Source organism: Triticum dicoccoides, chromosome 7B (genome assembly GCF_002162155.2).
Source record: "Triticum dicoccoides isolate Atlit2015 ecotype Zavitan chromosome 7B, WEW_v2.0, whole genome shotgun sequence".
Taxonomy (NCBI): Eukaryota; Viridiplantae; Streptophyta; class Magnoliopsida; order Poales; family Poaceae; genus Triticum; species Triticum dicoccoides.
The window spans coordinates 31,807,829-31,822,389 of NC_041393.1; the positions used below are offsets into that span (position 1 = coordinate 31,807,829).

General features: G+C 43.5%; 1 non-coding gene and 1 pseudogene across 1 annotated transcript; one reads left to right on the forward strand and one right to left on the reverse strand.

Moving 5' to 3' along the window:
- The window catches only part of LOC119338546, an 11,577-nt pseudogene extending 6,151 nt beyond the window's left edge, over positions 1-5,426 (forward strand).
- Positions 5,427-7,163: 1,737 nt separating this feature from the next.
- TRNAP-UGG lies at positions 7,164-7,235 on the reverse strand. The gene has a single exon. It is a non-coding gene; the product is annotated as a tRNA-Pro (tRNA).
- Positions 7,236-14,561: the final 7,326 nt, after the last annotated feature.

Consider the following 14,561-nt stretch of genomic DNA (forward strand, 5'->3'; position numbering starts at 1 on the left):
CCGGGTCGGGGGCGAGCACCGGGGTCGGGGACGAGCGCTGGGGTCGGGGGCGAGCGCCGGCGCCGGAGTCGGGGGCGAGTGCCGGGGCCGGGTCGGGCGCGGGGTGCGACGGGGGAAGAGAGAGTGGGAATTTGGGGGGGAAAGGCGGGATGAAGCAGGGCGAGTGAGAATTTTGGGTTAAGTGGACGTAGTAGTAGCGCATTTGGACAAAACGCGCTGCTACTACCTTCAGTAGGTGTAGCGCTTTATACAAAATGCGCTACTACTAACTTCAGTAGCTGTAGCGGTTTAGACAAAATGCGCTGCTACTACCTTCGCTACTACCAGTTTTCCTTTTTCTTTTCCTTTATTTTATCCCACTTTTATTTCCCGAGGGTAGTGAACGAAGGGAGGGCGATATATATTGCATCATTTGACGGTTAAATATGTATGCAAAATAGGAACATATATATTACATCATTGGACATATATATATATATATATATTACATCATTTGACCGATAACATATGGTTCCTCAGTGCTGACGTTTTCGTTTTTGAGTCAGCTTCTTTCCCTTCTTGTTCGTCGAAGAATAATTGAGCCCCTCATTGTGACTTTGCCTTTTCCATGGAGTACAATTTTTCTTAGGTAATGTAGTATTGATTCTTCTTTTGACGTATACTTCATCATCATCGTCATCTTCCCTCATTGGGTTGCCGTACTGATCATAGTCTTCCTCGTTGGTGACTCCATCCATTCCAATGATGTTCCTTTTGCCTCTCCTCACGACAACACGGCTGGATTGCGTGGGTCAATTATGAAGAAGCATTGTGTCACGTGCTTAGCGTGTACCCATGGCTCGTTTTTTGCGATAGCGTTCACGGTAGCGCTCTTGGCGTCGGGTATAGTCATGGTAGTGAAAATCTGGCTTTCTCTTTCGACATTCTTAGCCCATCTGACACGGAACATCATCGTATTGTACATTCCAGAGTAGTCAAGCTCCCAGATCTCCTCGACCCTTCCATAAAATTGTTCAGTTGCGCCGTTGTCGCTGCTGGTCATGCATTCCATCGTCACCCCTGAGTTCTGATCATCACTATCCATATCTTTGGCCTCCGTGTAGAACGTGTATCCGTTGATATCATATGCCTGATAGGTTACGAGGTTGGGCGAGGGGCCATGTGCTAAGGCGTATATGAGCAATCCGTCCTTAGAGCCCTCCTCCGGGGAATTAGCAATAATATGCTCTTTGAACCAATGCAGGAAAGTGGAGTTGTTCTCTCTAGTAACTTCGGCGTCCGTCCTGCATACCCCCCGGTCATGATACTTCTTTGCGATAATTTCTTTGTGTAGTGCCACGAAAGGATCTACCTCGTCTAGGTGTTGTAGCACTACCAAGTTTGCTCTGTCAAAGTCGCTGCATCGATCTGAGTATGCCACGTGCACTTCCCTGCGACCGTTGCAGTGACCATCTCCTTCGAGCCTCCCATCGTGCTTGTTAACGGGCAAACCAACACTAACACCAGGCGGCTGGTCTGCGCCATATAGAAAATTCTCACAGAAAGAGATGCACTCTTGTGCCAAATAGCCCTGGACGATGCTTCCATCCGGACGGGACATGTTACGAACGAATCCTTTGATGATCCCATTCATCCTCTCAAATGGCATCATGTTGTGCAGGAATGACGGCCCCAGGTCTATTATGTTATCCATAATATGGACACACAGATGCACCATCATGTCAAAGAACGCGGGTGGGAAGTACATCTCAAGCTCATTCAGTATTACAATGATCTCTTCCTATAGCCTTTGGAGCTGCTTCACACTGATCGACTTTCAAGAGATGACGTCGAAAAAGTTGCAGAGACCAATAAGCGTGTCACGGACGTGCTTGTACATTATCCCTCTAAGGGCAACAGGTAGTATCTGCGTCATCATCACATGACAGTCATGAGACTTCATCCCGCTGAACCTTTTCTTGTCCGTGTCTAGATATCTGCTTATCTTGCCACAGTAACCGGAACTAACTTTGACTCCGGTAAGGCACTTAAAGAAGGCATTGATCTCAGCCTAACTTAAGGTCAAGCAAGAAGGGGGGCAATAATCCTATTTCTTTATTTTCTTGCCCTTCTTCTCCCATGCCTCTGTCTCCGTCTCTGCCTCGTCTGACATTTTACAGGGCGGCATGTGCAGATCTTCCCTGATTTTCAAATCTTGCAAGTCTTTTATTGCCTTTGGCCCATCCTTGGTCTTATCCGGCATGTTAATCAGTGTTGCGAGCAAGCTCTCAAGGACATTCTTACAGATATACATTTGATCAAGGCAATGAGGTGTATCGAGTTTGTGCCAGTACTCCAAGTCCCAGAACACAGACCTCGTCTTCCATACCTTCAGCAGCGGCTCCGGCGCCTTTCTCATCGTCTTTCCCGGCGCGAGGCACTCCTTCCAGTTTTTCAACAGCTCATCGATTTCGGCACCGCTCCGCTTATGTGGAGATCCTCGATGCTCAGCGTGACCATTGAATAGATCTCCACGATTTCTCCACGGGTCGTCCTGTTCAAGCCATCTTTGATGCCCCATGTACACGATTTTCCTAGACCCGCCATCTTTCCTTGACGTTAGCTGCTGAGACGTCGTGTCATCCATGCACCACGTGCATCCGCAATATCCATGGCACACCTGGCCTGCCACATATCCGTAACCAAGATAGTCCTGCACTATCGTGATCAGCGCGGCTCTCATGTTGAAATACTCGCCTTTGCTGGCGTCCCATGTCTTGGCCGGTGTTTTCCATAACATGTCTAACTCCTTTTGAAGTAGCCCCAGATACAAATTAATATTATTTTCTGGTTGTTTCGGCCCTTGAATAAGCATGCTCATGTGAATGTACTTCGATTTCATGCACAACCAGGGGGGGTTGTACATCCATACAAACACGGGCCATGTGCTATGGTTGGTGTTCTGGTTGCCAAACAGATTCATGCCATCGGTACACGCGCCGAGCACGATGTTCCTTGCATCACATTCAAAATACCAATAGAAGTTGTTCAACGCTCTCCACTGGCTTCCATCCTTCACGTGTCTCAGCTTCGGATCATCTCCATCGTCGGGCTTCTTCCTCTCCGCGTGCCAGCGCATTAGCTTTGCTTCCTTGGGATCTACAAAATACCTCTGGAGACGGGGAGTGATCAGTAAGTACCATACAACTTTCTGGGGACATTTCTTCCCGGCCTTCTTGTATCGAGAAGCATTGCACACCGGACAACTTGTTTTTTCCGCGTGCTCCTTCCGATAAAGTATGCAATCGTTGATGCATGCATGGTATCTAACGTGTGGCAGATCAAGAGGGCACACAATCTTCTTGGCCTCATCAACACTAGTAGGACATAGATTACCCGCGGGAAGAACATCCTTTAGGTACTTGAGATGCTCATCGAGGCTAGTGTCGGTCCATTTGTTTTTAGCCTTCGTCTTCAGGAGTTGGAGCGTGAAACTCAAGCGGGTCACCTCAGGATTGCAACCATCATACAATGGAGTGTTCGAGTCTACCACCAGTTGCTCCAGCTTAGCCTCCTCTCTAGAAGCAGCTCTCTCAGTACTCGTCTCCTTGCGAAGCAATGCTTGAACATGAGGGCCCCGCACGATTGAACTTAGTACCGACGAACTCTGCTGCGTGGAGTCCATGTCGTTCTCTCCGCCACCATGTCCGGCCCCTTCTCCTCCGCCATGTCCGGCCCCTTCTCCGCCGCCATGTCCGACCTCTTCCCCGCTGCCATTATCGATCATCTCTTCGTCTTGCCCCGTGTCATCATTGCCTGCCCCGTCGGCATCCTCAACATCGTCATCCTCATCTTCAGTTATCCATCGAGTATAGCCATCCATAAAACTAGTCATGAGAAGGTGCGCTTCGACACGACCATCGTCATAGGGGTCGAGCCAAACTATTCCTTTGCATTTTCGACACGGACATAAAACCTCTGTCAGGTTATTTTCTTTCATGTCCTGCACCGCCGACCGCAACCACCTGTCCACCATCGTTCCACTGACCATCATGAACGTCTGCACGGTAATAATAAAACAAATTGATTATAAAAATGCGTGCATGCATCAAAGTCATACAAAAATTCGGCATGACCTTCCCTAAAAATAGGACATATATGGATCTAGAGTTTGCCCGGAATTCGCCGAAACGGAAATAAATCAAAATTTTGGCAAAACATAGGCAACTCAAAAGCACAATTTGGCATCAACTCATGCCACACACACAATTTCCACAAATATATCACACACACATAAACATATTTTCATTTTGCAAAAGCATGAAATTTTCATCACCTCTATCTCGAGATCGAGCACGGTGATGAGATGATGATGTAGGGAGACCAAAAGTGCCCAAAGCTCTTCTTGACAAAGATAGATCTAGTTAGGGGGCAAATAGGTCACTTAACTAAATGCTACATCTACCTAGCTACCTAATTTGGGAGGAGACAAATTCAACTAGTGGAGGGGGAAGGAAAAAGAGAAAGGAGATGCATTAATGGAGATGGTGTAGTTAGGTAGGAGTAATGAAGAGAGAAAAAGGTAGGTAGAAGAGGGAGAGTAATGGGGGAGAAGTGTTGAGGAAGAAGAAGAGTGAGAGTGGGAGGATGTGGGAGGTAGGGGAAAGGGAAGAGAGGAGGGGGAGGGGAGGGGACGGGTGGGGAAAGGTGGTGGGTTGGTGCGGATTAGCAGTAGCACGGGATGTAAAACACGCTGCTGATACGAAAGTAGCAGCAGCGCGTTTATGTCAGAAGCGCTACTGCTAACCGGGACAAAAAGTGTGTCACATTTGAAAATTAGTAGCAGCGACCTCAGAAAAAGCGCGCTACTACTAAATCCATAGCAGTAGCGCGGCTCGCGGGACCGCGCTGCTACTAAATGGAGTTTGGGGGGCACTGTCGGTCGATATTTGTAGCAGCGCGGGTAACACAAAGCGCGCTACTGCTAAACGCTTGTCAGTAGCGAGTTTTACACACCCGCGCTACTGCTAATTAGCAGCAGCGCTCCTTTTTGAGCCGCGCTGCTGCTAAGATTCTGTGTATAGGCTTTTCCCTAGTAGTGATTTGTTAAAAGCTACATACACTTCTAACCCTATGGCGGAACTTGCTACCTTGGACATGAAATAGGTTTGCAGGGTCCACCCTTCAGGTGATTGGCATAACGGCGGGTTTGGAAAATGGTCAGTGGTCCATTGTCGGTGGGACTGGTCAATTCATTATGGCACAGGGTATAATAAGTTTCACAAGGCATCCTGCCTCTACTTGGGAAGACGGTATTAAAGAACTTAATATCCGTGTACGCTACACGATTCCACCACCTGTAAGTATAATTCCCAAAAGTTTGTATCCAAATTGTAATGTTGTACTTTTTGAAGGGAAAACAATATGACATTAGAGAGCCCAACTAAATATGCAATACATTAAGAAATTTGTGCACATGCAGTGCAAATGCATTAAATCACGTTCTAGTTTCAGCAACAGTAGATAATACCCCTCACTTTGTTGTTGGTATGTTCTGCAATATATTTCACTGAGATTTAATATGGGGAGAATGGATATATGGGGTAAATAATATTAGAACTAAAACAGTAAAATACATATGATTAATTGTGTTTGATTATTGTATATTTGAAAATAATTTTAAATATATATGTTTAGGTGTGTTTTATGCTATTCATGATTGTATACTGAGGTGGACCTTTTCCATTGCATGATCCTGATGTGACATACTTGCATGTTGAGAGAAATAGGTTAGTGGATGCTACCTATTTAAATATAGAAGATTAGTCATGTTTAACTAAACAAATGCATTGATTTTTTACTCATCTAATTTAGAGGGTTGCATATCAAGTAAAAAAGGCTTTATGTATGCACACAAGACATGACACAAGCCATGTTTTCACTTATTTTTCTGCAGGCCTGAGGTGCAACTCGTTTGTTGAAAAATAAAGCCGGCACGAGAAATTTGATGGAAACAATGTTTGCACAGATTCTTGTCGCGTGATGGATCGTTATTGTGGTCCACCTGTGTCATGAGAGTATGCATTAGCATACCCTCTTTCTATCTTTCATTCAAAATATGATGTAAGTTTATAGCATGGTGGATATCCAGTCCTTAATCCATGTCAACCCATCTGTTTGTTGGTGTCTATGTAATGTCTTGGATATGGTTTCCAAAATAATGAAGCTTGTTTGTTTGAGAAACTGTTATCCCCAAAGAACTGTATTGTGTGTATAATCATGCCACAAGAGGACTATTCGATAAGCCATTGAAAACAATTTGTAGTGAACTTTATTGCCGTTACAATCGTTTGACCTGGCAGCAGTGGCGGATCTAGGATTTGACAATGTGGGGGCAACCATGAACAATATTTCAATGGCTAGAAAAAATATACACTACACTACACCAAAATTAATATGATGGACAAACATTACACTAGTAAAATAGATTTCTAGATTGTTTGAGTGGGGCATGGCCCCCATGGCCCCACCCCTAGATCTGCCACTGCCTGGCAGCACATAATGTACTGGTTTAGAATCATGACACAATTTGCTTTCTTGTGTTTAGATGGCCTAATTAACCCCAATTTATCTATTGTTCGTCTTAGTTTTTTATGCTTATTGTCCACTGTTGGTGAGTATGCATATTTTGTTATTTTTCAATAAATTGATTTCGTTATGCACGTTATGTTGTCCGTTTTTTACCCTTATTAAGACGATAACCAACCAAAGATACAAGAGCGTTGTGCACCGGGTTGTTGTCAATGCTGATGATGGTGCCCGCTTGTCAGTGGCAAGAGTACTATGATCCATTTAAATCTCAGAAGATATGCACTGCCCTGAGCTTGTGAGCAAGGATCATGCCACAAAAAGAATAGTGTCGAGAAGCGTATAATAATTTTGAAAAATGAGAAAACTTGTGCCAAATCTAGGACTTTGTTCCACCACAAGCTCGGTTCGCACGTGCACTGCAAAACTTGTAAATAAATACAACATGCCAGCAAACCTGATTAATAAAGAGGAGAAAAACAAGAGTTGCATATAATGTGATGGATCTAGTGCGAGCTAATAGAATTCCAAGCCTACTTTCGAACAGTCATCCGACTGGCAAAGAATTCACTGAAGGAATTTTAGAGAGAAAAAAGGGGGCGTTGCGAGAATCGAACTCGCGACCTCTCGCACCCAAAGCGAGAATCATACCACTAGACCAAACGCCCTTGGTGGAATTAATAAACAGTACGACTATTAATTGAATAGTTTTCCTGATTATGCCTAAACCGATGCAACCTTCAGTAAAGAAAACAGAAATGTCATGGGGAGCAGATTGGCGGAAAAATGTGAAGTTGGACCGCTTCGGCACTGCCGTTGCAGCGGTGGATGCATGTCAAGGTGGGTACGCTCGACGCTTGAAACCGGCTCTCGCTGATCTCGCACTCTGGAAGCCCAAGGTGGACCAGAAATATGTGCGCCTTGCAAGCCGAGTTGGGAGATCTACGCGTGCAAGTCGTCCATCTAAAGGTGCCACGTAGGATAAATAATAAGGTGAAGGAAAGATAACTCATAATAAAAGGCTTGTCTTCTCTTATTTAAGAAAATACAAGAGATAATCTTTTAACACAATTTGTCTCACCATGTTTTTAGGAATAACTAGTTGATGAATATAAGAGATGATTCATTGTAGATATTTTTTCTGTCATCTCTAAATTACATGCAAGATTTAAAATAAAACTATGTTATCAACCATTGTACGTGCCCTAACATCCATAATTGCCCAACCTTCGCCATCGCCTCCGGGCATCGCTCGCACCTAAGATCGCTGTGGACCGCCCAAACACCTTCCACCAAAGACGAGGTGGAGGCATTGCGGGCTTATAGGTGTGGTCGCGGTCTCTGCGACATTTGCGGCAAGAAGTGGTTAGGAGCTCACACTTAAACACTTGGCCAACAACGAGTAAGCATAGTGTGGCTGGCATATGCCCAGATACTTCTCAATGTGCTCTGGTATCTTCCAATCACCTTGAAACACCTGGCCAACAACGTGCTATCCGTCATTTGGTGCACCGGTGTTATGTCAAAGGCAAGCCCAAGACTGCACCTACTCCTTCTCATGTTCAGTCTCCGTTAACTGAATTTGCATCTTCCTTTGAGGAGCCGAAAGGACTACCACCATAGAGGAATTTCCATCCCAAAATTAGACCCAGTTCTTTTCGTACAGATTCTGCAGAATCAAGATTCTGAAAAATTCTCCTAGAATCTGCTTCTGGCAAAATCTCCTGTCGAGTTTTTTTCTGAGATTGTAGTTTGAGATTGTGGATTGAGTTGTGTGTTGGAATCTCTGTACTACCCTTAGACAAAAAATGTTTGATGAATTATTAACACTTTGTTGTTTCGAACAGTATCTTGTCGAGCACGAGAACAAAAGTGATGAGGACATCAATACCATTGTTACACCCACAGCCCCTACTACTATACATAATGGACCAATTACTAGAGCTCGTGCACGCAAATTAAATTACCAGGCACTTTCGTTTCTTGGTAATGATTTTAATGTTCATGAGAATATGATGCTACCTAAATTGGATACATTTGTTTTGCTTACAAATGAAGGGCCTAGCTTGGAGAAGGATGAACATTGGAGCAAGAACAAGCATGGAGATGACGGCAGAAACAAGAATGGAGTTTCAAGTGATGATTTCAGGACTTTGAACCCACCGTAATGAGTGCATGAAGTCTTGGACGTAATATACAAGATGCCACTTCACAAATTTCGTCTAGAGGCTATTATAGGTGCTGTGTCACCTTATTATTAGGCCAGACCCATGTAATTTCGAAATACATAAGTATATGCTGATTTTAGAGTCTGTATGTGTGGGGAAACAAGAGATAGGGTTGGTTTCGGACCCCTCCCCCAAGGGCCACGAAATTACCCCCCCCCCTTCCTCCATATATACAACCCTTAGGGCGTCGTTTAGACTTTGGGTTTTCTTTAAATTGAAAGTTCGCCATAGCTGCAACTTCGCGTACTTCGTTTGTGTTCAACGACCAGACAAAGATGTCATAGAACCCCACCTTGATCAATAAAGCTTTCATCTTATATTTACAGTATCCAGATTGCAATCTTAGTTTCTTACTTGTTCTTCGTTTGCTTGCAGGAAATAGACCTTCGTGGTCAGGTTGATCGTGCTCCGGCGTGGTCAATAACCTCTCGGAGTTGGTTTAGCGATTGCTAAGCCGCGACGTCCTCGCATGTACATAGTCGGACCGTCAAAGTCTACTCCTCCGAAATGATAATCACCATCTCATCAAAAGACGGGACACCTTTGCCTCTATCAAGTGGTATTAGATTCCCAGGTTGCTCGGTGAGATATTACAGTTTTTCGTAGTTTAGATCGAATCTGTTCTTCATACCTACAATCCACGAAAAAGCCAATTTTTTTTTAGGGTTACTTCATCATATCCAAACCAATCTGAGTCATTGCATAATCTTTTCTGTATTTGCTTTGTTGAATTTGTGGTTCCATCGTCGTGTTAAGTTACTGGTCTTAGCGTCTAGTTCTTTAGAGTTTCGAGTTCTGTTCACAAGTTGTCACACCGCCGCCGCATCCTCATCATCGCCCCTACCATATACCATCACCGCTTATCTATTTCTTTGAGTCCATATACCACCACCATTCCGAGTCTATATACCACCACCAATCCGATTCCATATACCACCACCGATATGAGTCCATATACCACCACCAATCCGAGACCACATATACCACCGTCTTATACCATCACCAGTCCGAGTACCACCAGATTCATCTCCGCCACCAGTCCTAGTCCGAGTCCAGTATTTGTTCATTTATTTTCGAGTTCCAGATCACGCGATACTACGAGTCATGAACAAGTAGGATTCCCCAACTTTCGTGCCACCCACAGAAGAAAAATAGTTCCAGTTTCAACAAAAAACTAAGTTTGGAAAATTCTGGCTAGGCAGTTTTTAGACCATTTGTAGACTTCTTTAAAAAAAATGTTGAGTAGCAAAAAAAAGGAGAAAAACGTGAAAAAAGGAAAAAAAATCAGAGTGTGCTCCTTCCTTGTTTACGTGCAGCGCCGTGTTTTTGTTAGCGTTCTAGGCTCGCGTCTCTAGCACGGTCTAGCCTAGGACTAGCACAGTACCGTCGTTGAGCGTTTATTCAATTTTGCATCTTTGAATTGATTATTGCTGACCCTTTTTGCTACCATATTATAAGCCTTTCCAGCTCCACATACATCTACATCATGCATTTCACATACATCTACGTCGCGCGTTTGACTCTTCCAGGTAATCGCTCTATCCAAGCTTTGAGAGTATTGACTACAACGTTTGCTGATCACCACCTGCTGCAGGGTAAGAACTCATGAGAATTTGAGATTCGCTTGGCGGATTTCTGACACACCACCACCACCACCACTTCCTAGTAGTCTGTAGGATCATATTCGTGTGTGTTTCTATTGCTGCTAACCATGGCAGGATCACAAGCCGATGAGACTGATTGGGAGAACATGTCGAACAAACATCTATAAGATAAATTTCAGCAAATGATGAGTGGACAGGTGCAAGATGTGCTAAACAAATTTGAAGAGGCCATGGAGAAGATAGATGGAATTGAGAATACGCTTGAAACAAAGCTTGATAACAAGTTTAATGAATAGCTCGCACATCTTCCACAACCACTGCCGGCTGTACCTATCACACCTCTACAACAACAACAACGTCGCCTTCCAAATCAAGTGGGACGAGCACTACGCGTTCCCCTTGAGCCTGGTCAAAATTCTGGTGCCGCTGCACCTACTATTGATGCTTCTTTGGCTCCTGCTACTGCTGCTGCTTGTGCCGATGAGGATGACGATTATGCGGGCGATTACGAGGATGAGGTTGATCAAAATCAGAACTACGTGCAACCACCAGCACCAGGTCGTCCAGATGCATATAATCGCAATGGCAGGGCTGCACTACCAGCTCAGGTACGAGATCATGACCATCTTCCTAAAATGAAATTGAATATTCCACCATTTGAGAGTAGATATGTTGTTGATATATATCTTACTTGGGAGTTAGAAACTGAACAACGTTTTACATGTTTACAATACCCCAAGGAGAGACGTGTTGCTGCCGCTCTTTGTGCTTTCACTAGTTTTGCTTGTGTGTGGTGGTCTGAACATCGTAGATTATATTCGAATAATATTCGAACTACTTGGACTGCTTTGAAAACTGCTATGCATACTCACTGGGTTCCACCATAATATCAACGTGAATTACTTCAAAAATTGCAGCGTTTAACACAACGAATTTTTTTTGTAGAAGAATATTATCAGGAATTACAAACTGGAATGATTAGATACAGTATTGTTGAGGATAATGAAGCTATGCTTGCACGTTTTATGGGTGGATTAAATAAAGAGATTCAGACCATTCTAGAGTATAAGGAGTATAATAATATCACTCATTTATCCATCTTGCTTGCAAAGCTAAACGTGAAGTGCAGGATCGACAGACATTTGCGTGAACTAACTTTTCTACAGGTCGACCTTCATCATGGACACCGCGTGCATCCTCTACTCCCACACGTCCTACTGCAGCACCACTAACTTTAGCCGCCAATTCCAACCGAGATACAAGAAAATAGGCACCATCACCATCATTTGCTAGGAGTACACCTTCTGGTTCCGCACAGAGCTCTTCTTCATCCATGGCATCAACAGGGCAAACACATGATATTATTTGTCATCATTGCAAGGGTGGAGGTCATTATGTGGGAGAATTCCCATCTAAGCATATGATGATTGCTACTAAGGATGGTGGGTAGGAGTCCGCTAGTGACTATGATGAGGAGACTTTGGCTCTTATTACAAGTGAAGAACACGGTGGATATGATTCTGATCATGAGACGCAATACATGGCTCCTGAAGACGCTGACAGGTATGAATGTTTAGTTGCTCAACGTGTTTTGAGTGTGCAGGTCACACAAGCTGAGAAAAATCAGAGGCACAATTTGTTCCATACAAAGGGAGTTGTGAAGGAACATTCTGTTTGCGTCATCATAGATGGAGGGAGCTACAACAACTTGGCTAGCATGGAGATGGTGGAGAAGCTATCTCTCACCACAAGACCACATACACGTCCTTACTACATCCAATGGTTCAACAACAGTGGCAAGGTTAAGGTAACATGTACTATTCGTGTGCATTTTAGTATCTCTACATATGTTGATTATGTTGATTGTGATGTGGTACCAATGCAAGCATGTTCCTTATTACTTGGTAGACCATGGCAATTTGATAAAAAATTTGTACACCATGGTAGAAACAATCACTCTTGTTCATAAGGATAAAAATATTACTTTGCTTCCTATGACTCCTGATTCCATTTTGAAAGATCATATTAATAGAGCTAATAAAGCAAAACATGAGAAAAATAAGAGTGAAAATCAAATTGTGGCAAAAGAATTTGAGCAACAAATGAAGCCTAATAATAAACCATCTAGTGTTGCTTATGAAATTAAATTGAAAAGTGCATGTTTATTTTCCACCAAATCTGATATTGATGATCTAGATTTTAGCAAATTTGTTTGCTATGCTTTTGTGTGCAAAGAAGCATTATTTTCTTTCGAGGATGTACCTTCCTCATTGCCTCCTGCTGTCACTAACATTTTGTAGGAGTTTGCTGACGTCTTTCCACAAGACGTGCCATCGGGATTACCACCCATTCGAGGGATTGAGCATCAGATTGACTTAATTCCCGGTGCTTCGCTGCCAAACCATGCACCATACCGTACCAATCCAGAGGAGATGGAGGATATTATGCGTCAAGTACAGGAGCTGCTCGACAAAGGTTATATACGCGAATATCTTAGTCCTTGTGTTGTTCCTATTATACTAGTGCCAAAAAAGGATGATACGTCACGTATGTGTGTTGATTGTAGAGGCATTAATAATATTACTATTCATTATCGTCATCCTATTCCTAGACTAGATGACATGCTTGATGAATTGAGTGGCTCTACAATATTCTCCAAAGTTGATTTGCGTAGTGGATACCATCAAATTCGTATGAAATTGGGAGATGAATGGAAAACGACATTTAAATCTAAGTTTGGATTATATGAGTGGTTAGTCATGCCTTTTGGGTTAACTAATGCACCTAGTATTTTCATGAGATTAATGAACAAAGTTTTACGTGTTTTCATTGGACGATTTATGGTAGTCTATTTTGATGATATACCGATTTATAGCAGATCTTTGGAGGAACATTTGGAACAATTGCATGCTGTTTTTATTGCTCTATGTGATGCACGTTTGTTTGGTAACCTTGGGAAGTGCACCTTTTGCACCGACCGAGTATCTTTTCTTGGCTATGTTGTTACTCCACAGGGAATTGAAGTTGATAAAGCCAAGATTGAAGCTATTGAGAGTTGGCCACAGCCTAAAACGGTCACACAAGTGAGGAGTTTTCTTGGCCTCGCTGGATTCTATAGGCGTTTTGTGAGAGATTTCAGTACCATTGCTGCACCTCTCAATGAGCTTACAAAGAAGGATGTGCCTTTTTGTTTGGGGTACCTGATAACCCACAAGTATAGGGGATCAATTGTAGCCTCTTTCGATAAGTAAGAGTGTCAAACCCAATGAGGAGCTAAAGGTAGAACAAATATTCCCTCAAGTTCTATCGACCACCAATACAACTCTACACACGTTTGACGTTTGCTTTACGTAGAACAAATATGAAACTAGAAGGACTTTGTAGGTGTGATATGATAGGTTTGCAAGATAATAAAGAACATGTAAATAAAAAGTAGGGGATGTTTAGATAAAGAAGCAATAAAGTAAATGTAGTGAGTATGGAAAAGTGGTGGTAGGATTTGTGAAATTGTCCCTAAGCAATTGACAACTTTACTAGACCGATAGCAAGTTTTATGTGGGAGAGGCATAAGCTAACATACTTTCTCTTATTGGATCATATGCACTTATGATTGAAACTCTAGCAAGCATCCGCAACTACTAAAGATCATTAAGGTAAAACCCAACCATAGCATTAAAGCATGTGACGCCCCCGATTCAATCGTACACTAAACATGCACGCAAATGTGTACGATCAAGATCAGGGACTCACGGGAAGATATCACAACACAACTCTACAACATAAATAAGTCATACAAGCATCATAATACAAGCCAGGGGCCTCGAGGGCTCGAATACAAGTGCTCGATCATAGACGAGTCAGCGAAAGCAACAATATCTGAGTACAGACATAAGTTAAACAAGTTTGCCTTAAGAAGGCTAGCACAAGCTGGGATACAGATCGAAAGAGGCGCAGGCCTCCTGCCTGGGATCCTCCTAACTACTCCTGGTCATCGTCAGCGGGCTGCACGTAGTAGTAGGCACCTCCAGGTAGTAGGAGTCGTCGTCGAAGGTGGCGTCTGGCTCCTGGGCTCCAGCATTTGGGTGTGGCAACCAGGTAGAAAGGAAAGGGGGGAAAAGGGGGAGAAGCAACCGTGAGTACTCATCCAAAGTACTTGCAAGCA